At 42.7% G+C, this 25,104-nt stretch overlaps 1 protein-coding gene and 1 non-coding gene across 6 annotated transcripts in view; both read left to right on the forward strand.

Annotated features, from left to right (window-relative positions):
• Positions 1-25,104, forward strand: part of FARP1 (FERM, ARH/RhoGEF and pleckstrin domain protein 1) — a 239,662-nt gene that overhangs the window by 64,540 nt on the left and 150,018 nt on the right. The gene's annotated exons all lie outside the window — the stretch shown is intronic.
• On the forward strand, positions 24,421-24,586 carry LOC140706133 (U1 spliceosomal RNA). Its single transcript, XR_012085856.2, has one exon. It is a non-coding gene; the product is annotated as a U1 spliceosomal RNA (small nuclear RNA).

Below are 25,104 nucleotides of genomic sequence, written 5' to 3' on the forward strand. Positions count from 1 at the left end.
TGTTCTATGTGAGGGAACAGCCCAAGATGGGAAGGTGGTGGTGGTGGTAATGACAATAAGAAGGATCTACAGGAGGAGTCTGGGTGCATTTTCTTGCACTGTTTTGGCAATGTCACACAACCAAATCTGACTGGAGCCTTTCAGGTGTTCAAAAAAGAGTCCATTGTGAAACCATGAGCATGGACAAGAGTTCAATCTTCTGCCTGTCACCATCTCCACAGGGAGAAGGACTATCTAAAGGTGAGATCTTCTGCTGGCCATGGAGTCTTTCCCCACAGTTAGGTATCCTGAAAAAATCTAGAGTTTCTGATGGTGTGTTCCACATGTAGCAGCAGACCATCTCAGCTTCATGTTGACCTTTACCAGGACTGCAACAGAGAGGAGGGTTAGAACTCTCTCCTTTCTCCTGCTTTCACATGAAGCCTCTTTTGAATGCCTAGATAGGGCTTTGGTTGTGTGACACTGACCTGCCTATGAGATCCCTGACTGACCAGGATCACCTCAGGAACATGTTTTTGTGTTGGTTTGTTCTTTGCATTTGAAAAGAAACACTGTATCAAAGCTACATATCGGGAAAGGAAACAAAACAGGCAGTGAATATAGCATGTGAAAGGTTGCAAGCAAATAAACTTCCTCTCCCCCACACCCCTGATTCTTTTTCACACATCTAGATTTTTGTGTTCTGCTCTACTCTATACTGTACATATATTTTGTGTGTGTGTGTGTGTATGTGTTTTTTACCAAGCACTAGCTCAGACTCAATATACAGTTACAAAAACAATTCCCTGCTGAATATCTGCAAATGAATGAACACAATTGTTTCCATAGAGACCGGGCTATTGAGAGTGAGCTAGCTTATATTAGTCAAATATATTTTTAAAGTAGTGAATTTACTTCATAATTAAATTTGCATTCTGTCATCGTAGACATTATCTAGATAAAGTCAAAAGGTTTCTTTAAAAGTAGCCTCATTACCACACTATTTTCTTTTTCTAACATAGTCAACTGAGCCATTAAGTTTGATATTACTGTTTTTTTTTATTTTAAAAAAAAGAAATTACATAGAAACATGTGCTGAAATTGGGCGTCTTTGCAGATGGGCTGCAAAAAGTTGAAGCACCATATTTATAACCCATGTTTCCTTCAGTGAACTCTTCACTTTATCCTCACAACAATTCTTTTGAGGTTGGTCAAGCTCAGGGACTTTTGACTGACACTAGGTTACCCAGTGAGTTTCATGACTGAGTAAGAATTTGAACTCAAGTCTCCTAAATGCTAGTCTAGTACTTTAACTACTACACCACACTGCCGTGTGGAGACATTGCATGGTGACCCCTTGATTTGAGCAAGGGAGGTGCCTTGCTCTGAAATTTTGGATTGATGCAACCCCCACATCATAAGCCATCTCTGGACATTGAGTAGGAAAGTAAGGAGCTGACTGGTACAATTATCTGATGGGGAAGTTTTAAAAGTTTAGTAATGTCTCTTAGAGTCCATCTCAGCTGCAGCAGAGTGGCAAAGTCAAGACCTCATAATAGGCCACAACATTTTTTACTATCTTGCCTGGTTGCATGTGTTGCCTCTTATTTGTTGCATTAAAACAAACACTTCTTGTAAAGTTTTGTTGCTTGGCACTGAATTGGGATATGCGAAATTGCCTTATAGTGAGTCTCACTTTTGTCCATTTAGGACAATACTGTCTCCTTTGACTGATACCAGATTTCCTTTGTCTTAGAGAAGGCCCTCTGGAAACAGGAAACATCTGGAGTGAAAACATCTGCACAGAATTAGGAAGATTTTAGATTAGGCATCCTTCGGTCTCGAGAGACTATGGTAATGTGCTCTGAATGGAGGACTTGGAACAGCATCTAGTGTGGCTGAGAAGGCCAATTCGAGAGTGACAATCACTTTCACACTGAAGACAAATACAATACGTCCCCTGTACAGCTCTCTGATTTTGCTGGTTTCGGGTCTGCCTCTTTGCCTCGGCCTGCTGGACAAGTGTCTCTTCAAAATGGGAGAGGCCATGATGCACCACTTGCCTCCAGGCTGAATGCTCAGATGTCAAGGTTTTCCATCTGTTGAGGTCCATTCCTTGTATCGCACCTGTGGTTTCCCTCTGGGGCGATTTCCCTGCACTAATTATCCATACAGGATATCTTTTGGAATCCAGCCATCATCCATTCTCACGACATGGCCAAGCCAATGTAGACATTGCTGTTTCAGTAATGTATGCATGCTAAAAATTCCAGCTCATTTTAGGACTACTCTATTTGGAACTTTGTCCTGCCAGGTGATACCAAAAATGTGTCGGAGACAATGCATATGGAACATGTTCAGCTTCCTCTCCTGCCATGCACAAAGAGTCCAGGACTCACTGCAGTACAGGAGTGTGCTCAGGACACAGGCTCTATAGACCTGGATCTTGGTATATGTCGTCAGCTTCTTATTGAGCCATACTCCCTTTGTGAGTCTAGAGAACATGGTAGCTGCTTTCCCAATGCGTTTATCCAGCTCGACATCTAGGGAGAGAGTGTCAGGGATCGTTGAGCCAAGTTACACAAAGTCATGAACAACCTCAAATTCTTATGTGGAGATGGTAATAGAGGGAGGTGAGTCCACACCTGTGGCTCATGACTTGTGTTTTCTTCAGGTTGATTGTTAACCCAAAGTCTTGGCAGGCCTTGCTAAAATGATTAATGAATTTTTTGAGGTCTTCAGTAGAGTGGGCAACAGCAGCTGCATCATCAGCAAAGAGGAAATCCCGCATGCATTTCAGCTGGACTTTGGCCTTTGCTTTCAATTTAGAGAGATAAGAGTTTTCCATCTGACCTAGTCCGGAGATAGACACCTTCTGTTGCAATTCCAAAGGTGTGCTTTAGCATGACAGCAAAAAAGATCCCAAACAGGGTTGGTGGGAGGACACAGCCCTGTTTCACTCCACTTCGGATGTCAAAGGGATCTGATGTTGAGCCATCAAAAACTACAGTGCCCTTCATTCCCTCATGAAAGGACCTGATGATATTAAGGAGTTGAGGGAAGGATTTTAAAAAGGCCGTCCCTGCTAACCAAATCAAAGGCCTTTGTGAGATGTATGAAGGTCACAAAGAGTGGCTGTTGTTGTTCCCTACATTTCTCCTGCAACTGTCTGAGGGAGAATGCTATGTCAGTGGTAGATCTATTAGCTCGAAATCCACACTGTGATTCTGGATAGACTCTGTCTGCAAGCATCTGGAGTCTCTTCAGCACAACACGGGCCAGCAGCTTTCCTACAGCACTGAGAAGAGAGATGTCACAGTATTTATTTATTTATTTATTTAATTTATATGCCGCCCACACTACCCAAAGGTCTCTGGGCGGCTTACAGCATTTAAAATACAATAAAGTTATGTAGCAATAACAGTAGTTATTGCAATCACCCCTGTCTCCTTTGTTCTTATACAATGTGATGATGTTTGCATCCTTCATGTTGTGTGGTACTCTACCTTCCCTCCAGCAAAGACAAAAGATTTCATACAGCTTGGTGGTGATGATCTCTTTACAGCAATTCAACAAGGATGTTATCCTTTCCAGGTGCCTTGCCAGAGGCGAGGGAATCCAAGGCTGCTTTTAGTTCTGGTAAAGTTGGTTCGCTGTCCAACTCTTCCAAGACAGGCAGGCACTCAATGTTATTTAGTGTTTCTTCAGTTACTACATTCTGTCTGGAATATAGCTCAGAGTAGTGCTGCACCAAGCATTCCATCTGCTGTGCTCAGTCCTGGATGATTTCTTCTGTATTAGACCTAAACTGCTTGATACTGTCATACATTCCCTTGATGTTACCTATGTCCGCTGCTATCTGTAACTGAGAGCAGAGCTGAAGCCAATAATCGTTGGAACATCTCCTAGCAGCCTGTTGGACTTTGCTGTGAGCAAGTCGAAGAGCCTGCAACTTGTACTCACTAGGACAGGCTTTGTATGCTGCTAGAGCTCTCCTCTTATCCTCAGTGGTTGACACGAACTGCCTCTGGGACTCTGGCTCTGAATTTTGCCTCATGGTTAACTCCTGAAGCCTTTTTCCATCAGTGGATATAACCACAAGGCATTAGAGGTTTGAAATTGGAGTTCTCCTTCTCCTAGATGGGTTGCCTTCCAAGGCTGACGAGCCCCACCTACCCAGCCTACTCCCTAATAGTGCGGAGATTAGAACACAGGCCTCCAGCTGCTGGAGCTTGTCTTCCAAGAGGGCCACCAATTAACACTTAGTAGCATTTCTACCCATGAATTAGGAAAGGTTCAAATTTTTAGAACTGCAAAGCTGACTGAGGCAGCTATAACTGTACATAAACCGCTAAGCTGTCACTTTTCCCATGGACAACTAGGCAATGTAAAGCCTTTATTAAACTGCATCAGTAATTCCACCATTGGTATATTATTTTGACAGGAGAATTAAAAGGTGCCCTTTATTTTCTCATTTTGTATAACATTTCTATCTTTATTTAATTCATTTATTTTACCCATTTCTGCCTTTGTCCTAAACAGATGCCAGGGATTGCCATTTTGTCAAATGGGAGGGATTTGGAAGTCCTACAATCCACCATTTGTTGGTGACTCGATCTGCTTGCTCTGCCTGATGAAAACAGTGCTAAAGAAACATCTTCTTATGTTCATGAACATGATTAATGCCCCTTGAGCGTTCTGAGATAAAAGAAGCTAATTGCAAATCAATTCAGTGATAAACAGCTAAGTTCGTATTAATGAAGAATTTGCCTGCTAATTGGCAATTAAGTAACTGAATAAAATATTTATAAATGAAACAGTAGACCTCTTGGTATATTGTTTGTAGGAGGAAAGTAGTGAATAAGTAGTCACCTATCTCTCTTCTGTACATCCTTGGTTATTTAACAAAACTTGAATAAACCATGTATTTTAACTGCATTTGGGTATTCATCCACACTTTCATTAACCACTTTCATAAAGACACACTTTCATAAGCCATGAAGTGTCATGGCTCTGCTCTTTCCCTCCCCTCCCTCCACATCATGCTGGCTTTAGTGCAGATACTCTAGCCTCATTAACCCACAGTTTCCACAATAAATTATATCTGGTGAACTCGCCAGTGAAATCTGTGAACAAACCATGCTGGTAAGCTAGAGTACAACTAGAAGGACAGAAGAGTGAATGAGGCAGGTTTATACCTCCTATTCTTCTTTCAACACAGTTACAGTGTTGGTTTTCTGCCTGTTCAAAAGATAGCTATTACAATCTTATTTAAAAGACAAAACAGGTATTCTGGAGTTTGATGGACTTGCTGTCTCAAACTGTAAACAGTTTCAACCACAGCAAAACAGAACACAGCAGAATAAAAAGCTAGCATAATCTCATCAACATTCATTTGACTTTGCCTTAAATATCTGCATTAATGTATCTTCTTGCAGGATTGAAATCACGTCTGGGCATCATTAACATAATGACATGTTCTTCCTTTTCTTTGAAGGAAGTGTTTTGTATATAGCAGATAGAGCTATTCAGTGTGATGTATTATTGGCCTTGTGGCACAGTGTTTAAACTGGGGTATTGCAGCCAAAGCTCTGCTCATGGTCAGTGTTTGATACCAACTGATTCTGACTGCGAGCTTGAGCTTGACTCCACCGTCTATCTTTCTGAGGCTGGTAAAATTACTACCTGTGGGAGAAGCAATGTGTTGTGTGTATAATTTAAAAATTATAAACTGCCCAGAGAGTGCTTTAAGCAGTATGGGGTGGTATATATGCAACATACTTATTTAAAAAAAAAAAGAATGGACTAGGAGACGGGTTCAGATCCCTGCATGAAATTTACTTGGTGACTTGGGCCAGTCACATCCCTTCATTCTGCCCTATCTCACAATGGAATTGTTGTGAGAAACTGGGAAGGAGGACAGCCATGTATACCACACTGAGTTCACTGGAGGAGAGATGGTGTAAGATTCTAAGGAATTGGAAAAAAAATCATGTGTGGCATTTCAATCTAAAAGACAAGAAAGGAAAATCTTGGGGCTAGATTCAAGATTGTAATTTAGATAATTTTTTTTTCAAATAAATCATTCAAACAGAAAGCCCATCAACTGTTAATAAACCTTACTTTACAGAAGGTGTACTCAAAGCATTGTCATACTTCATCATTGAGTATTTATCTGAAAATAAAGCTGTGTAAAAAAAGTCCCATACTGCTTTTTTTATTTTGGATATCTTTACTTCATACCTCATAAATATTCATTTTCACAATATCATAAAAGAATGGTGCAATTTACATCAGGGGTGGGCATCCGTATCCTTTCCATTTGCTCTTGGACTCGAACTCCCATGAGCCTTGGCTGGCTAGTGTTGAAAGTGAGAGACACACTAGGAGCTGCCGTTTATAAACATTAGAAAGTCCATAGTTGTCTAGTCCTGATTTACATGATACGCATATGGATTTAAAGATAATGGCTATTTTGGGAGGAAATAAAGGGCATAATTTGATCTTGCTATGCTTCTTAGAAAAGTACAAACGGATGAACAGCCACTTAATTGAATTCTGTTGTCTCCCAACTCTCAACATCCAATGTAAGCATAGTTAATAGCCTTCAGAAATAAAAAGGGACAGCAAATTCACCACTGGAACTGTGATTCCCTGGAGAAAATATCAATGGATACTCAATAGCTCTCATTCACACTGTGCTAAACAGCAGGGAGCCAATTATTCTTAGCATTAAAGGCAAGGGAGAGCAAAAGCTTTTTTTTTGTGGCACAAGTTTACATTAGTGGACTGTATTGTATTTTGCACAGGAACAGGGTTGAAGGACCAGCATTGCCTGTGTCCCACTTTGTGTGGGACCAACCCAATACTGATGCTACAAATTACCTTTATTTTCCTCACCTCTTAGACCATCAGCCACTGGCTTTAACCTTGACTGTTCGTTCCCATTTTCTTCAATTACTGTTTGCACTAAAAGCAGGGGAGTAAAGAGCCTCTTCCCAGTTTCTAGCTCAGGAAAAAGTGGCCAAATAATAGTAAAGGGCTCTTTTAGATTCTGGCACTCTCCTGATCTCAAGGGTTCCACCCATGATAATTCAACCACTCTTTCAGTAAGCACAACATGGCTCATGTCAGCTGCTGCATCTCTTGGCTGAATATCCTTGGCTACAGCTCATGCCTCCAATAAATTGCACAACTGGAACAGAGAATCTCAAGTGAAAGCATATACGTTGTCTATAAAACATACACACAGAGGGCGAGAGAGCAAGAAGATTTGGTTATTTAAAGAAATCCAGAGATTGCTGATAGTTAATGGACTTAAAATTTAAATGCAGCATTTAGTTTGTATTTTAGATTCACCAACACCAATTAGCTCCCGTTATGGCTGTGCTGAGCTTGCCTTAATTGGCTCTTTGCTGCTGGCAATCTAGCTCTACATTTTCTCAGGTGTTGCATTTCAGTGCCCTCTGTTTGCTTTCCCAAGGGAAGGCTGGCAAAACCTTTTGAGAAGGAAGCTGTTTTTAAAACAATCCAGTCTGCTCATCAGGTATGGGGGCTGGCATGAGTGGGGAGAACACAGAAATGACAAAATATTTTGTCACCAGAAGAAGTGCAACAGAAGAATACAAGAATTGCAACAAAAATGAATAACTGGCTTTGAGACAGTGCATTATATGATGCTATATATTTTCAGTTTTACTGTATATCATAGAATTGTGGACTTTTAACACTAAAAGATAGAACTGTTTAAAATGTGTATTTAATGCAGGATATTAAGAATTCTTTGGATCAAGAGAGTGACAAGTAAAAAAGTGCTAATATGAATGAATGAAGACAAAGAAATCAAGACTGATAAAAGATAGAATACTTTGGTCACATAATGAGTTAAAGATATATAATCTGTGTGTGTGGAGTTGCTTGGCCTTTTCAGTAACAAAAAGCAGGGGTGGGGAGATCAAAAATACATTTTAGTCAGATCATTAAAACACACCTAAGTTAAAACATACCTGCTTGGACAGCAATCCCATCAGCTCCTGTTACTGGAATTCAAAACCAGTTAATAGTGGCTGCAGAGAATTCAGGCCATGACCCTTGCTGGAGTGTGGTAATGAATAATGTCCTGTTTCCTCACTAACATGCATTGAGAATCTTATCTTGAAGAGTCTCATCCTGCCACGGGATATTGGCAAAAACAGGCAGAGTACTGAAAGGTGGTACAGAGTGAGTTCTCAATAGGACAATCAGCCATCTTGCTCTAGGACAGTGTTTCCCAATCATTTTTGAGTCAAAAACCCCTTTTACAATAGGCAAGTAACCTTGAACCCCACCACATTTGCATAAAAAGGCATTTTTAATTGGGTGGACAATTTGTGACAAGACAGATTTCTCTGGCAAACAGAATAATGCTAAGAAAGGAAGAAGACAGAACTTGAGATGGATTGTCTGGACAGAGAAACCACAACCTTTATTTTACAAGAATGGAGCAGAGTTTTTGACTCTAGGAGTGAAGATTTTGGGGTGGGTGGGCCAGCATTAATTCACAGGGCAGCAATTTGACAGTACATAACACCACGACCAAATATCTGTTGCCTGATGGAGGAGGGTCCTCTTCCCTTCTGCCCCCCAGCTTTCCCTAGCCTTCCCTCCAGCCTAGCTGAGATGGACTTCTCTCCAGGCACAACTAGGGAGGGAATCCCCAGAACCTGGAAGGAAGAGGCAGTCTTTAGGGGAGAAGAAACTCCACTTTTCCCCAGAAGAAAAAGTAAAAGAGAGAGGAAGGGACCTTTTGACTGCATAACCAATTCCACCTACCCCACCTGTCCCTTCCTCTATAGTAGTGGTTCTCAAACTGGGGTCCCCAGATATTCTTGGACTGCAGTTCCCAGAAGCCTTCATCACTTGCTATGCTGGCCAGAATTTCTGGGAGTTGCAGTCCAAGAACATCGGAGGATTTCAGTTTGAGAACCACTGTTCTATAGGAACCCAACTCAATGCCTTTAACCCCTGCTGATAGAGCAAAGCAACTAGTAAGTCGTCATAGGTATACAGAGAGAAATTCTTGGTTTGTATGAGCTTGGTGACCCTCCAGAAAACAGTTTGTGACCTCCTTGGCGATCATGACCCACAGGTTGGGAAACCATGCTCTAGGAACACTGTTGGAATCTGAGTAACAGAAAACAAAGGTAAAACTCCATGAAGTCACAGTTACAATGCAGGAGCCATGCCATTACTAATCTAGTTGCAGAGCCCCGTGAAAGTCTGTAGAACAGTAGCTTACTTTGGAAGGCAGATTGAGAAAGCCTGTGAGCAGGGAGGCAAGATGGAGTTACGTGAGCGCTGTCCCTTCCAGCAGAAAAAGGGGAAAGAAACAGAGGAACAGAGACGGTTGGACCCAAAGAGACATTTCACAGAGATTCCTCTAGGGAGGCCACTGGGGAGGGGAGGTGATGTCCAGTGAAAAGAGGAAAGTAGAAAAGCTGAGGGAGCAGTTAGAGAAGGTGGGAACAGGGAGAGGAGAGGACAAACTGTCAGAGGAGGAGGAGAAAGGGAAAGTTGGCAGGAAAGAAGATATAAAAGAAATTGGAGTCCCAGAGAGCGGTTTAGAGGCGTGGGAAAGTGAGAGCAAAATGTCAGAGAAGATCCTTCCCCTGGGTTGGGAATGGATTTGGCTAGGGAACCCCTGGACGCAGCAGTGGGAGAGGCTGTTGGTCCCGACAGAGGAAGCTGAGAGAAAAGAGAGCGGAATTCCTTCTAAAGCCCTCGTAATGGGTAAAGAAAGAAACCTGGGAGTGGGGACACAGGCTGAAGGAAGAAAAAGCCATGTGAAGAAAGAGAGAAGGGACAACGCTAGAGGGAAGGCACAGAAGGCGATACAGAGGAGAGCATCTCAAGAGACCTGGGAATTCTGTGAGTCGGGAAAACAAGACAGGAGGAAGCAACCATGCCCCCTGTTGTCAATATCATCTGGGCTGGCACTGAGAGACTGGGACCAGTTTGACCAACCAGGACTTTGGGACACTAGTTATGAGAAACCGTTTCTTGTTCAGTAATGGAACCTTTTCCTTACCATGTTGGGAAAGGAAGAGACGCATGACATCAAGCTCAATGTAAATAATTTTATTGAAGTTCCCACAATAAATGTGAATGCTTTGCACCTTGAACCTGAGTCTGTGAGACTGTCCACTCACATGTTTGCCAGCAGTGGTGGCCTCGCTCATCCTTCCAATAGTTCCCGGAGTGCCGCTCCCTTTCTGCTTGGCTGGCCACTCCAGGCAGGAGGAGGGAGGACAGAGTCTCCCTGCATGGCTGCCAAGTGGCCAGCCGAGCGGGAAGAGAGTGATTGGAAGAATGAATGAGACTGCTGCCGCCGGCAGACACGTGAGTGGACAGTCTGCCCCCCGAGGCCGGACTCTTGTTAAGTCCAGCTGTGTGGGGATATTAGTATTCGAGTACTAATACCCCTATCTCTATTCAAAACCCAAACTCTCACAGAACCTTTGTAGGTTTCCAGTTGTCTCTTGGAATAAAGCTTTCCAGTTGGTTTCTTTTTTACTTTTTAGCTAAATGCAGCTCTGTATAACAGCCATATTCTTGTACTTATAATTCTAAGTGATTAGCAAAGTTATTTGGATAATATAATTTGTAGGAGTTACATATATTTGATGAGTATGCTAGAAACTGAATTATTTGTTCATGTTTAAAATGTTATTTTGTGCTTGCATAAATGTTAAGGCAACCCTAAGGGTTGTTTTAAATCTCTCCATTTTCCTTGACATGGATGGACAAAGAAAAAGTATTAATTGGAAATAGGAGACATGAAAATGGCAGACATATGACTCATATACTCACATGGTTTTATACCTGCTTGGGATATTTTCTACCAGCAATTGAGTGAGCAAAGAGATGTTTCTCTGGACTGGATTTGGGGAAACTGTGTTGTTCCAAATGCTAGTAGACTGGTCACATGCTGATTGACAAGGGCAATGGTAGGCGACATATGGAGTCTGTGCTGCATCTAGTGGGCCCTGTACTGACCATGGCAATTTAAAAAACCTTTTAGTGATGAAAACAAGACAAATGGTTTTACGAGAAGCCTCCCAAGAGAAAGAAAAGGTTGCCAGATTTCATTATAAGTGTGCTCCATATAGCTTATGTTTTGAAGGACAGAACCATTTTTGGAAGGTTTGACTCTGCAAATGCATAGTCTGTATATGATTTCCCCCCACTCACCCAGTTATTCTAGCCAGAAGAGTATAGCTCACAGTATGTTAGGCCTTGTCTGTCATGAAGAAACTGAAAGCATTCACTTGACTGCTCCTTTTAGCTGCTGAACGCTCCAAAGGGAATTTAAGAATGTGTTTCATTATTAAAGGCATCATGAACTCTGATGTCAGCAAGACTGGTTTGTGATTGATCTAACTTTTTCTCCTTAAAACAAGAGTGCTCATTTTCATAGTTGGCCAAATCCTTATCTACTAATTCTGGAGAAGAAGGATCTTTCCCTTGTTTCTGACTGCACGTACTCCTTCTGGAACAACATCTGGAGTTAAGAGGAAAAAAGCTTGCTAACTTATTTTTTAAAAACAATCATTTCCCTATGAACACTCTAAATTTGACTATCCTATATTTGTATCAAAGATGTTTTTCAGAGGTCTGAATTTGAACATATGCATTCATTTATTTTATTTTTTAAAAAGAAATAAAAGGATCCCATCTACCAGTGTAAACCCAATTTACTATATTGCCGGAACTTAATGTGGATTTCCCGCTCATCTCCCATCCACAGATGAGGCCTATGCTTTAATAAAAGGTTATACTACACTAGTTAGACATCAGTTTTTGTGTTCAGCTGTCTTCTACCACCAGAGAGCCCACCTGGATAAGGTTATTTCACCTTCTTGCATAAGACGTCCAGCTCTAAGTTCCACTGCAAAACAGTGCCCAGATGGCCCACATCATAACGACATAATCCATGTAAACATTATTGTGACAAACCCAGACCTACTGGTATCTGCCACACAGTTACACTAAGCTGCCACCAACCATTCCCTTTAAGAAGTCACACAGACCAGGGATGGATTTTTCAAACAATAAAAAGAATAAGGTTTATTTAAATACACACAGGCAAAATAAAACAATCAGGTGAATAGGATAAAGTAACGTGGCTTATTCTCACTCATACAAGCATACAGTTTGGTTCACACAGAACCCTTAACTTGAAGCACAGACCCTGAACCTATCAGTTCTGGCTAACCAACAGACACCTGAACCTATCAGGTTGGTACTCTGACACACAGTAGTACCCTGTCTGACACACAGACTCCCACAACAGCTTCTTCTTCCCAGCTGCTGCTTCTTCACCCAGAGTCTCTCAGCATCTCCTAAACTCTCCACACACACTCCACATATTTATACAGTACAGCCCCTCCTCCTGATGTCCCGCCTTCCACTCCCCATAGGATGGAACTTTCCCTCCAAACCCATGACAGACAGGTAACATCAGTGCTGTATGTAACACCTCCCCTCTTTATAAGTTGTTTTGTAGGGGGAAAGCTAACGTGCTTTTCACCAAAAAAACAACCTGTATAAAATACACAACAACAGTTATACATACCATATTATACTTACTCATACTTACATTCTAAGTTAACCATAGCAAATAGGCATTTAAACATTTACCATATACAATACATCCATTTACCTTTATTCATACAAACCAAGTTCAAAACCAGGTACATTTTAACTTTTTGTGATCATTATATACACATAGTCCATGTTCTTTCGTCGTCTTCATTCTTCAGGTCTTCTTGATAAGGCGTCAGCAACACAGTTCACTGACCCTCTGACCACCTTCACTTCAAAGTCATAGTCCTGTAGGTTTAAAGCCCACCTCATAAGTTTGCTATTGTGGGTTTTCATTGTCTTTAACCATTGCAATGGTGAATGGTCAGTACACAGAATAAAATGTCTTCCCCAGATGTAAGGCTTGGCCTTCTGGATCGCGTAGACTATGGCCAAACACTCCTTCTCCACGGTTGCCAAATGTCTCTCACCTTTTTGAAGTTTCCTACTCAGGTAGGACACTGGATGCTGGTCACCATTCTCATCCTCCTGGCACAGAACTGCTCCTACCCCGCTGTTAGACGCGTCGGTGTAGATGATGAACTCCCGGTCGAAGTCTGGAGCATGCAGGACTGGATAGTTGATTAACGCCTCCTTCAACCTCTGGAACGCCGCCTCACAGTCGCTGGTCCACGGGATGCGGTCATCAGCCTTCTTCCTCGTCAGATCGGTCAGCGGAGCCGCAATCTCGCTAAACCTCGGGATGAACTTTCTGTAGTAGCCCACCAACCCAAGAAATGATTTGACTTTTTTCTTGGTGTTGGGTCTAGGCCAATCACGAACAGCTTCTATTTTGGCCTCCAGGGGTTTTATCATTCCTCCCCCTACCATGTGACCCAAGTATTTTATTTCTGGGCTACCCAGCTGACACTTGCTGGCCTTTACTGTTAGCCCTGCTGCACTTAACCTCTGCAGCACTAACTCCAGGTGTATCAGGTGATCTTCCCAGGTATTACTGAAGATCCCTATGTCGTCAATGTAGGCCACTGTAAAGTCACTGAGCCCTGCCAAGGTCTGGTCCATCAGCCTTTGGAATGTGGCTGGTGCATTTCTGAGACCAAAGCTTAGGACTCGAAACTCATAGAGACCAAAAGGGCTGCAAAAGGCAGTCTTTTCTTGATCCCTGGGATCAATTCTTAATTGCCAATATCCCTTTACCAGGTCCAATGATGAAATGAACCGACAACCCCCTATGGTTTCAATCAGGTTGTCTAGCCTGGGCATTGGGTAGGCATCAGGAGTGGTTACACGGTTTAATTTCCTGTAATCGACACAAAACCTAATGCTCCCATCAGGCTTGTCCACAAGGACTATCGGAGAGGACCAAGGACTAGAAGAGGGGACGATTATGTTCTCCCTCAGCATTTCGTCCAGCTCCTTCCGCACCTTGTCCCTATAGGGTCCCGTTACTCGGTATGGGGATACTGCCTGCGGGGGTGCATCCCCTGTGTGGATCCGATGCATCACTCCCTTCACTATCCCCGGCTTGTTGGAAAACACCTGTTGATATTTACTAAGCAGCATTTTTAGTTCTTGCTGCTGGTCTTGGGTGAGTGCAGGACTGATCTTTACCTCCTCTGGGTTGTATTTTACTTCCCCTCTACCCTCCCAGAAGGGTAATTCAGCTTCCTCACTCTCAGCTGCTTTTATCGCGAATAAAACCCTCTGTTCCCCTCTGTAGTAGGGTTTTAGGGCATTCACATGAACCACCCTCCTTGCTTGGTTCTCCTCCTGCTCTATTAGGTAGTTCAGGTCTGACATCTTGGAAATGACCCTATATGGTCCTGCCCATTTGAGCTGCAGTTTATTCTCTCTGCAGGGCCTAAGCCAAAGCACTTCCTCCCCTGGGTCAAAGTGCCTCTCTCTAGCTTTGTGGTCATACCATGTTTTCTGTCTGACCTTCTGAGCTTGCAGGTTTTCTGCTGCCAGCTCTAGATTTCTCCTTAGGTCATTCATCAAGGTGTCTATGTAAGTCACAACGTCTTGTGGGTCATCCTGGGTGATCTGCTCCCAATTTTGTTTGATCAAATCAAGGGGCCCTTTCACCCTTCTCCCAAATAAAAGTTCAAATGGACTGAACCCGGTACTGGCTTGTGGCACTGATCGATAAGCAAACAAAAGGGATTGCAGCTTCTGGTCCCAATTGTTTGGATTCTCTGCCAAGTAAGCCCTAATCATGCGCATTAGAGTCCCATTGAACTTCTCAGTTAACCCATTACTTTCCGGATGATAAGCAGTGGTTTCCTTGTGCTTTATTCCACAGATTTGCCATAAGCGTTTCATGAGCTTTGATGTGAACGATGCGCCCAAATCTGTGATTATCTCTGAGGCAAATCCCATCCTGGACATATACCCCACCAAAGCATCGGCCACTGTGTTAGTTTCAATGTTAGTCAAGGGTATGGCTTCAGGATACCTTGTGGCATGGTCCACAATTGTTAGAATGAACCTGTTCCCCCTCTTTGTGGCCTTGGGCAAAGGTCCCACAATATCCACCCCTATGCATTTGAACGGAGTGTCAATCACAGGCAAAGGGCACAACTTTGCTTTGGTCCTGTCGCGGTTATTCCCCTGCCTTTGACACACATCACATTGTTTACAGAACTCCCTGATCTGCTTCCCTATGTCAGGCCAGTAGAAATTCTGTGTGATTCTCTGCTGTGTTTTGTTCACTCCTAAGTGCGCAGCAAACATGTCAGAGTGCCCCCTTTGTAAGATCATGGGGCGATACTTTTCAGGTACCACCAGCTGACTTCTGATCCCATCTCCCCCTTTTGAGATATTCCTCAAGGTTTCTCTATATAAAATCCCCTTTTTCTCCAGAAATCTCACTGGGGTTTCAGGTGTTAGCTGGGCGTCAGTCACCTGTTCAAAACACTTTTGGAGAGTGGCGTCTGCCTTTTGCTCCTGTCCAAATCTGCTGTCTGTGGTTAAGGTTTCCACCACAGCTTCTGAACTTCCCTCTGCTTCCGTCTCTGGCTCATCATTACCCCCCTGAACTGTCCCTGTGGTGGCTTGTGAGCGTGTAATCACTAGCACCCGTTTCACATGTTCAGCCAGGTCATTTCCCACGAGCACGGCTGCTGGCAGAGTCGATGAAATCGCTAGCCGCCAAGCTCCCCTCCAGCCTTGAAAGTTGACAGGTACCTCTGCTACTGGCAGAGAGATTACCTGCCCCTCAATCCCTGCCACCTTCATGCTCTCATTTGGGATTATAAACTCCCTAGGAATAATATCTGGATGGCACAGGGTTACCTGGGAACAAGTGTCCCGCAGCCCCCTATACTGACGGTCAAGTATTCCTACGTCCACCCCAGCTGTCTCAAACAACTGAGAATCTGTTTTCACCAGCAAGCAGCGCTTTACCTCCACAAGAGGACCATTTTCCTCAGCCTGATCAGCAGAGGTAGCTGTTCCAGACTGAGTAGCCATGGCAACAGGCTCCCTCAGTGACACTGAGCCTTGCTCTTTCTGGACACAGAACACAGCTTTTGGCTTGGTCCCACTAGAATTCTGAGGCACCATTCCTTTTAGCTGCTTTAATTTCTCACACTCTGAGATTAGATGACCCTTTCCCTGACAGAAATAACATTTCCTGGTGTATTTTGATTCTCTCTCATCTTGTTTTGGTTTTCCCTCCAAAATCTGAGGTCTTTGTTTCATGTCTGAGGGCTTCCCTTCACCATGGGCCCCTCCCCCTTGCTGGCTTTTCCCTGGTCCCTGAGAGTACTTGCTGTAGGTTTCTTTGGGTTTACCCACAGATTTCCCCTCACCCAAGGGCTTTCTTATTTGGGAAATAAAATCTGCGATCTCTGCGGCTGCTGCCACAGATTTCGGTTTCCTTTCCCTCACCTGGAATTTCAATTCCCCATGCAGGACTGAATAGAACTGTTCCAGTGCTATTAAGTCTTTAAGCTGCTCATAGGTCTCTGTTCCCTCCTGCGATAGCCATTTCTCAAGCAGCCTCACCAATTGGGCCCCCACTTGGGTAAAAGTCTGCTCTGGTTTCTTGGTGAGGGACCTGAATCTTTGTCTCAGCTGCTCTGCATTTATCCCATGTCTGGCAAACACCAGCTTTTTAAACTCTGCAAAATCTTTCATCAGTTCCTCAGGCATCTCGGCATAGACCTCAGCCAGGCTACCACTGATTAAAGATCGCATGATGGTCATCTTCTCAGTTTCCCTCACTGAGAAGTCCACAAACGCTCTTTCCACTAAGGAAAAGAACACCTCAGGACAATCTCCCTTGTGGTACACAGGGAATTTCTTCAGGTCAGCTTTAGACAGTTGGCCTCCCTCAGAATCCCTATTATTATTATTGTTCTGATTCATCAGTTCCAATTTTTTTAATTCAAACGCCATTTTCTCTCTCTGCAATTCCAATTCAATTCTCTGTATTTCAAATTGCCTTCTTTCTCTCTCTAATCTTTCCTCCATTTCCCTCACCCTCAGTTCATGCTGTTGGGCTAGGAGTATTTTTCTGAGTTCTGGGTCCTGCTCTCCTGTGCTGTCACCTTGCACTGAGCCAAATTCATCCTCAGAACCTTGGTCAATCTGGGGGTTTTTCACTCCACTCATTTCTGCCATCTGGCTTCGAGTCAAGGGCATAATCCCCCCTCAGAACAGGCTGCTTTAAAAGTCAAGCCTCAAAATAAAACGACCACTTTTTTCCTTCTTGCCTCAGAACCAGCCTTCTCTAGGCTGCTGTTCTTTCAGCACTAACTTGTAACAGTATCGAGTCAGAGCCTACCCCCCTCTGCTGGGCCTCTCAGCTGGCAAGCTAGATCACTGTTACTACGCAGTTTTGCCTCAGCTTTTTCCCGCCAAAACTAGGCTACCTCAGAGCACCTTAATCTAAGTCTCCCCAGTTGGCACGTTCTTCTACTAGCGCACCTCCCCGTGAGGTACACCTAGAAGATTACCTACGCGCCTCAGACTGTCCCTGACTAGACCCCCCTTGCTCTGGGCACACTTGCCAAGGCTTTGCTGGACCGCTGGACAACTGGACCAGTCGTATCCCACACGCTGGACACCAATCAATGTGACAAACCCAGACCTACTGGTATCTGCCACACAGTTACTCTAAGCTGCCACCAACCATTCCCTTTAAGAAGTCACACAGACCAGGGATGGATTTTTCAAACAATAAAAAGAATAAGGTTTATTTAAATACACACAGGCAAAATAAAACAATCAGGTGAATAGGATAAAGTAACGTGGCTTATTCTCACTCATACAAGCATACAGTTTGGTTCACACAGAACCCTTAACTTGAAGCACAGACCCTGAACCTATCAGTTCTGGCTAACCAACAGACACCTGAACCTATCAGGTTGGTACTCTGACACACAGTAGTACCCTGTCTGACACACAGACTCCCACAACAGCTTCTTCTTCCCAGCTGCTGCTTCTTCACCCAGAGTCTCTCAGCATCTCCTAAACTCTCCACACACACTCCACATATTTATACAGTACAGCCCCTCCTCCTGATGTCCCGCCTTCCACTCCCCATAGGATGGAACTTTCCCTCCAAACCCATGACAGACAGGTAACATCAGTGCTGTATGTAACAATTATAAAAGCAAAACAAACGGAAGGGCCATGCAGCAGATAAGGCCCAGTAGCCTATTAAGCCTCCATGGATCTGTAGTAAGTGTAATGATGTGGGACAGTGCCAATCATTACCATTACACAAAGCAAAGGGCAGGTTTTCCTCATGAAGATTACTGATTGGGCAATAGCACTGCTTGCTCAAGTGCCAGAAATCCTGTGTTATTTTCTGCTGAATATTAGGTCAGCAGCATGCTGACCAAAAATATTAAAAGAAGGGGAACAGTTCAAAGATTGTCCCAAGCAAGACAAGACTTGCCCCAAAGAGTGTCTTGGTAAGGTAGTGGAAGGCCACTAAAGAGAGAGCTTGCAAAAGCCTCTGTCAGCAGACTGTTCCATAATCTTGGTATGCTTGCCGATCGAAGCTACCTTCTATGCCTCAGTTGCCTGTGTCATGTTGAAGAAGCATGAAGAACCTCTCCAGAGATTTGTATGGGAACAGCTGGTCTCATCAGATATCCAGCAGTCAAGCCATTCAACACTTTAAAAGTAAGCTTTCAATCAATCATTTCTATGACAGTACTGCTGATGTTCTATTGTGTGCTCCATGCGGTCCATTAACATTTGTTGCATTTTGAATAAGCTGAAGCTTTTGGAGACTCCTATGAAGAGTGCACTGAATTATTGTGACTTCTTATATGCCAGTAAAACTCTGTTAGCTTTAAGACATTTGCTTGTTGAGCAAATGTGAAAATACAGCTAGTTCCCTCTCCAAGGCCTAGCAGCAGTAACCATTCTAGTATCCAGGTCTACATAATGAGTGTTGCCGTTCCTGGATCATATTGAAAAGTTTGGTGTTAATATTTATTGTATGTGCTCTGCTGGTTATTTATTGATATGTTGCAATTTACCCACCTGCAGGCATAAGCAACAGATACTATACTGTATTACATACATCCTGTTTCTCTATTGTACAAAGATATTTTTGTGAATTGCACAAACAGACATTATTCCCAACATAAAGAATCTAGAAATGTCAGAAAACTGGGAAATTGGGAGGTTGATGGTTTTGATGCCCTGTGAAATACAGGTCTTTTAGCTTGTACCTGGACGGGTTGGCCAAAGGAATGGGAAGGAAATGTCTATTAATTGGAAGGTTCTGCTATTTGTGTTCTTAACAGTGTGAGAAAGAATTTTCAAGGCTACAAACTCAGGTCTAATACAAGCTGATTAGTAGAATTGGTTTCAGCTGAAGAGAAGGGAGTAGGAGCAAGTAAAATTACTTCAGAGAGGTTTGGAGTGACTCAAGGCCTTATTGGTCAATTCTCTCAGAAGGTCTGGAAAGTGGAATGATGGGTATAAAAATGAAACAAGAATTTGTTTAATTTAGCCTAGTCTCTCTTCAGAGTTTTTGAAATGTTTGGAACTTTAATCTTTTTGATTTCTTTTTGCAGCACCATCAATAAAATAATAATTGTAATAGCAGTTTGGTTATTTTGGGAAAGAGGATTGATTGGTAATAAAGAAGGGCCTTATCTTGACCACCAACTGGATTCTTTATATTTTGTATGTATTTTGGTACTCCTGCCTGTCAGGGTTGGTGTGTAGGCATAAACACTCAATTTTTTTTGCTTTTTGGTAACTTCCTAGAGTATGAGAGTTTGGAATATGTTATTAGCACAATTAGCCCTCCCAGAACCTAGCTACACTAGGAAAATTTGAGCAGTGTTGCTCAATGGTTAGTGTGGACCTTTCTGACCCAACTTTGACAAGAGGATAGCAATCTTATACAGACTTACTTGGGAATATAGGATTGTACATTTGCATAGCATTATATCTAGAGATGTGCATAAACTTCTCTAGTAGTTGATTTGTGGTTTAGCATTTTATTCACTTAATTTTTCTTTCACATTCATTGTTTAAACATCTAACCAGTCTTTACACATCTTGGGGACATATTTCCATATTGCAAATCTCCAGCATTGCAACCTTTCAACCCCCCCCCCCTCAAAAGTGAATTATTTGGAATGTAGAAAATTAGGTCACGGTAACCACATCTGTACTCTGCATGATTTGGCTTCATTTGTACAGTTAATGAGGGATGCAACATACAAAATGCCAAGCTTTTAAGTATTTCCCTGGAAGGTATATCTACATCTGTTTCAGGGCTGCTAGTTATAATCAGTGTATGACACTTCAGGATGCACAGATACTGCTCACACTTTCAAAATCTACATCCAAATTAGATGGTCAGCTGTATAGGACTTTTACGTTTGAATGAGCTTGCAAATAAGTCAGTTTATTCATTTATAATATTTGTAGAAGTATGCCAGTAATATCTGTACAAAGTGAGTTTGGAGGCAGATACTACCAGTTTTGGGCTGTTTTAATGGATCAGTTGTGGTTGCCATTCTCTTCTGTTTTTAATGGTCAATAAGGGTTGGACCTAATGGGTTGTGTGGCAGTAGTTCCCAAACATGGTCCCCTTTTGCCGTTGGATTACATCTGCCAGAAGCCCTGATCATAGGCCATGCTGTCAGGGGCTTCTGAGTGTTCAGCAGTTTTCCATGGCACAAGTTTGGAAGCCAGTGACCTCTGGTCAGTGTGCACAGGAAGAGAGAACTGATAATAATGAAGTTCCCTTAAAAATATCTGTATGTTTTAATAAAGATCAGTACATACCAATATCTTACATTTGCATGTACAACCAATGAACCAGATGTATTTGTTTGGTTTTTTTTTTGGGGGGGGGGGGAGAACAGTCTATAGAGTTACAGCAAGTGTAGATTGATGAGAAGAGAGAACTGAGAGTCAAAGGTGTTGCTTGTGTGCCTATAGTATGTACTGTCATGCTTTCTACAGTGTTCTGTAACTATTTTTGAAAACCTCTTCATTAACACATTTTAAATATAAATTTACTTTAAAACAGCAATGCATAATCACAGTTGTCACACATCATAAAAAAAAGAGAGAAAGCTCCAGCATAGGATTAACCTACAACACAATTACATTCATGCTAAAACAGCAATCTTCACAGCACCTGTGAGCATTACCTCCAGACCCAACCCAAATAACTGCTGCATTGTGTATAGCACAAGGAGGAAGAACCTGTACTAAAAGCTAATATCAATGAAATCCTGTTGCTAAAAGTTAGATGGTGGAAGGCTGATTGTCATTAGCTATGGCAAATTTTCAGAAATTAATGACTTCCCCCACAATCCTGTAGCCTCCAGTGGCTTCCACATGACAAAGGGATCCCAAAGGAGCCTCAGGACCTTTGCAGAGGAAACAAATAGGAAATTTTATATTTTTGAAACATCACTGTGGCTGATGATGTCATCATCCTTACACGGAGTAAATTGCCTAACAAGATTTCAGCCACTGAAATATTTATATATTTTAAACTCTATGCCCTCCCAGTATCCTCAACTAATTATCTTATCACAAGCAAGAAATTAAAGAAGATTCAGTAGTTGTGGAAACATTGTAGCAATCCCCATCTTACTGATTGGAACACTTCAGTCCCCTAGGATAGTGTTTCGATGCACAGAAGAGAGAACTGTACAGTACCTATAAGGCAGCCATTTTGGCAGTGTCACCTGAAGAGCAATAATCAATGTGGCTGAATTTCAGTTAGTTCCTGTGTACAGGCTTTTATTTAAACAGACAAGCACACCTGGGACCAAAAGTGACCTAACAAACCTGTTGCTTTTTGCTATGGGGTACTTCCTTGTTTCTGCCAATAAAGTGTAGTAGCACATAATAATAAGAATAATTTAAATAATTGTGTTTTCCAGCAAACCATTATGCTGAGATAAAAGTGACACACTTGTTTTTTTGGTAGGTGGCACCCATTCAGCTGGAATCCTGGAATTATCAGTAGGTTCAGGAAAGGCTTCCAAATGTATCTGTAAGTCTACTGCTAACCCTCAATATACTGGAATTTCCAGGTCAGAAAATACCCTCCCCCCCCCCCCCACGGTCACTCAGAGCAAGTTTGCTTGTATGTGGATAATGGCTCAATGACCCAACCCCCCCCCCCAAAAAAAACCCATCTGATGCAGTGATGTGATAATGAAGTTGAGCTTAGCTGTAATATAGAAATCTGAAGGGTAAGTTTGGTTGTGATCACAACTTAATGATCCACTGTGCACAGATAAAGAATTGTTAAACTGTGTATTACATTTCTGTAAAAGCTGAGTCCTGTGCCAGCAGAGTGGTGATTGTATAAATATCTGTCTTCAGCAAAACACCAGGTGATGAAAATGGGTTGTGGATGAGGGGAGACAGCTTAGCCATCTAGACAATTTTTCTACTCTCTAATAATGTCATTGTGAGCATTCCAAAAATTACATGTTAGAGTAAAAAGTGCTCATCTGGATTTTGAGTACTACTACAAAGCATTGACTGTTTATAAATAAAACTTTTCCCAAAGTCATCTCCAGTTCCAGCTAAAAAAAAGCATGTTTCCTTGAAAAAAAAGAGTGAATGAATAGGTTCTTACTCATAACATCACCTGATCTTTGGCTGTCTTTCCTCAATTATCTGCACGTCCACTTAAAGCATTAAGTGATATTTGCAAGTGGGTATGAAGCTATCAATAGCTGCTGCTTAGACCTAATGTCATTATTCAAATCTGCTTCTGCTCAAGATGTGAGCGCAGATAACGAAGTTCGAAGGGACTCACCTACAAAGCTAGAAAGTGAGGAGAATAGCTTGGGGATGAATTGCATTTGAGGCAAAGTAGCACAACAGAGAGGGAAGGAACTCAGTGGCATGAGGTTATTGCAAAATATAGTTTGGATTAATAGTGTCATTTGAAGAGCTATTTCTAAAATGGTAGTAAACCCTTGTATGACTGTAGATATTCCATGATATGTAAAATGGGATCAAAATTAAGTTTGACAAATTCCTTCATTGTTTGACTAGGATAAAATACCAAGTAGCCATTAATTCCCACTGTCCTTTCTTTCAGGCCTGCCAAAAGTGCAGAATGACACTCACTTCATGAAGTAGCGCCTGTTGTCCATGGGAACTGGTGGGGCAGGAGCTATGGGGCTACAGGCTTGTACAACAAAAAGGGTGAAACAAGACTCATGAGCTTTCAGATCAATCTTGGGTCCCCACATGTTCTGGGACTGCAACTCTCAGAAGCCCTTGCCAGCACAGTTAGTGGTGAAGGCTTCTGGGAGTTTCAGTCCAAGAACTGCTGAGGGCCCAAGGTGGGGAACCACTGGCATAGATGAAAGGAATTCTGTTCATGCAAATTCAGTCATAGATGAAGGTAACAATAATATATGGAGTGCAGGGCCATGTATACTTTCCTAATTTTCTTGGAAGAAAAGTGAAATATTCATTTTGAATACAGTGGTGCCTCGCAAGATGATTTTAATTTGTTCCATGGAAATTACTGTTTTGCGAAAACATCATCTTGCAAAGCCCAGTTCCCCATTGGAATGCATTGAAAGCTATTTAATGCATTCCAATTGGGGGAAAAATAACTGTCTTGCAAAAATTGTCCATAGAAGACATCATCTTGCAAAACACAGTTCCCTATACCATACTGGGAAAAAATTCGGAAACTCAGTGGGTCTCAGATGGCCTCCCCCTCTTTCTTTCTCCAGCAACAAAGAAAGGGGATGAAAGGAGTCAAAGCAGCCCCCTGGCTCCTGATAATGGTGACTCCTTTTGCCCTGATTCTTTCCCATAGGGGAGAAAAAGAGGGAAAATACAATATAAGACATCGCCAGGATTTGCTGCCTTTGTAATAGGTCCTGATGAGAAGAAAGAGCGATGAAAACGAATCTAGAAAAACCAGGGAAATCACAAGTGCAATCTCCCATTAACACCCCCTTCTGTCCCCTGACCCCCCCCCAAGGCATGGTGACCCCCTGGCTACACCTCCCACTCAGTACAGGGCTGCACAGCCCCAGTCCTGCCAGAGGCCAAGAGAGCTCCTCAGTGTCCTGGGGTGCCCTGCGGGACCCCCATCAGGGGCTAGGTGTTCCTCCCACAATCCTCTAGTGCACAAGTATTAGCATAAGGTATTAGCATATGCTAATAACTGTGCACTAGAGGATTGTGGGAGGAACACCTAGCCCCTGATGGGGGATCCCTCAGGGCACCCCAAAATACTGAGGAGCTCTCTTGGCCTCTGGCAGGACTGCGGCTGTGCAGCCTTGTACTGAGTGGGAGGTGCAGCCAGGAGGTCACCATGCCTTGCGGGGGGTCAGGGGACAGAAGGGGGTGTGAGGTGCAAGGGCCATTCCAACTCATACCTTGCAGAGGAAATACCATGTCATAAAAGTGGTTTTTCCAGGGGGAGGCTCATCCATTGCACTTTGGGTATGCTGCTGATCCCTGTGATTTCCCCAAATGTAGGGCACTCAACTGCATAATTTGTGTTAATGGTGGATTACATTTGTGATTTCCCTGGGTTTTTTTTTTCTACAATCTCTTTACCCTTTGGTTCCTGGCTGTTTTCACCATTCTCTGCCATTTAAATTTGCAGCCATAGCCCCATTGGCAATGCTTTGCAAGACGGTTTTTTCCCCCATTGAAACATATTAATTACATAAGACATACTTTTTTTATCCTAAAAAAGTGGTAGAGAAAGTGTATGCTGCTATTTTTCTAAGAGGTGGACCCTGGAAAGCCAGCAGCATATATTCCCCCCACACACACACACTTTTTTGGGATAAAAAAGTAGGTTTTATGGTATTAATGTGTGTCAATGGGAGGGGGGGAACTGTCTTGCGAAACAGGGTTTAAAAAATCTTGCGAGGCAAGGAGCCAAACATCATCCAGCGAGAAAATTGCCCATAGGAGCAATCATTTTGCGAAGTGCAACATTGCTCCAAAAAAAGTCATCAAGACAATTGTCTAGCGAGGCACCACTGTATAACATTCAAATGCTTAATTATTAATTGTGTGCATGCACAAGTGAACGCACAC

Source organism: Pogona vitticeps, chromosome 3, assembly GCF_051106095.1.
Source record: "Pogona vitticeps strain Pit_001003342236 chromosome 3, PviZW2.1, whole genome shotgun sequence".
Lineage (NCBI taxonomy): Eukaryota > Metazoa > Chordata > Lepidosauria > Squamata > Agamidae > Pogona > Pogona vitticeps.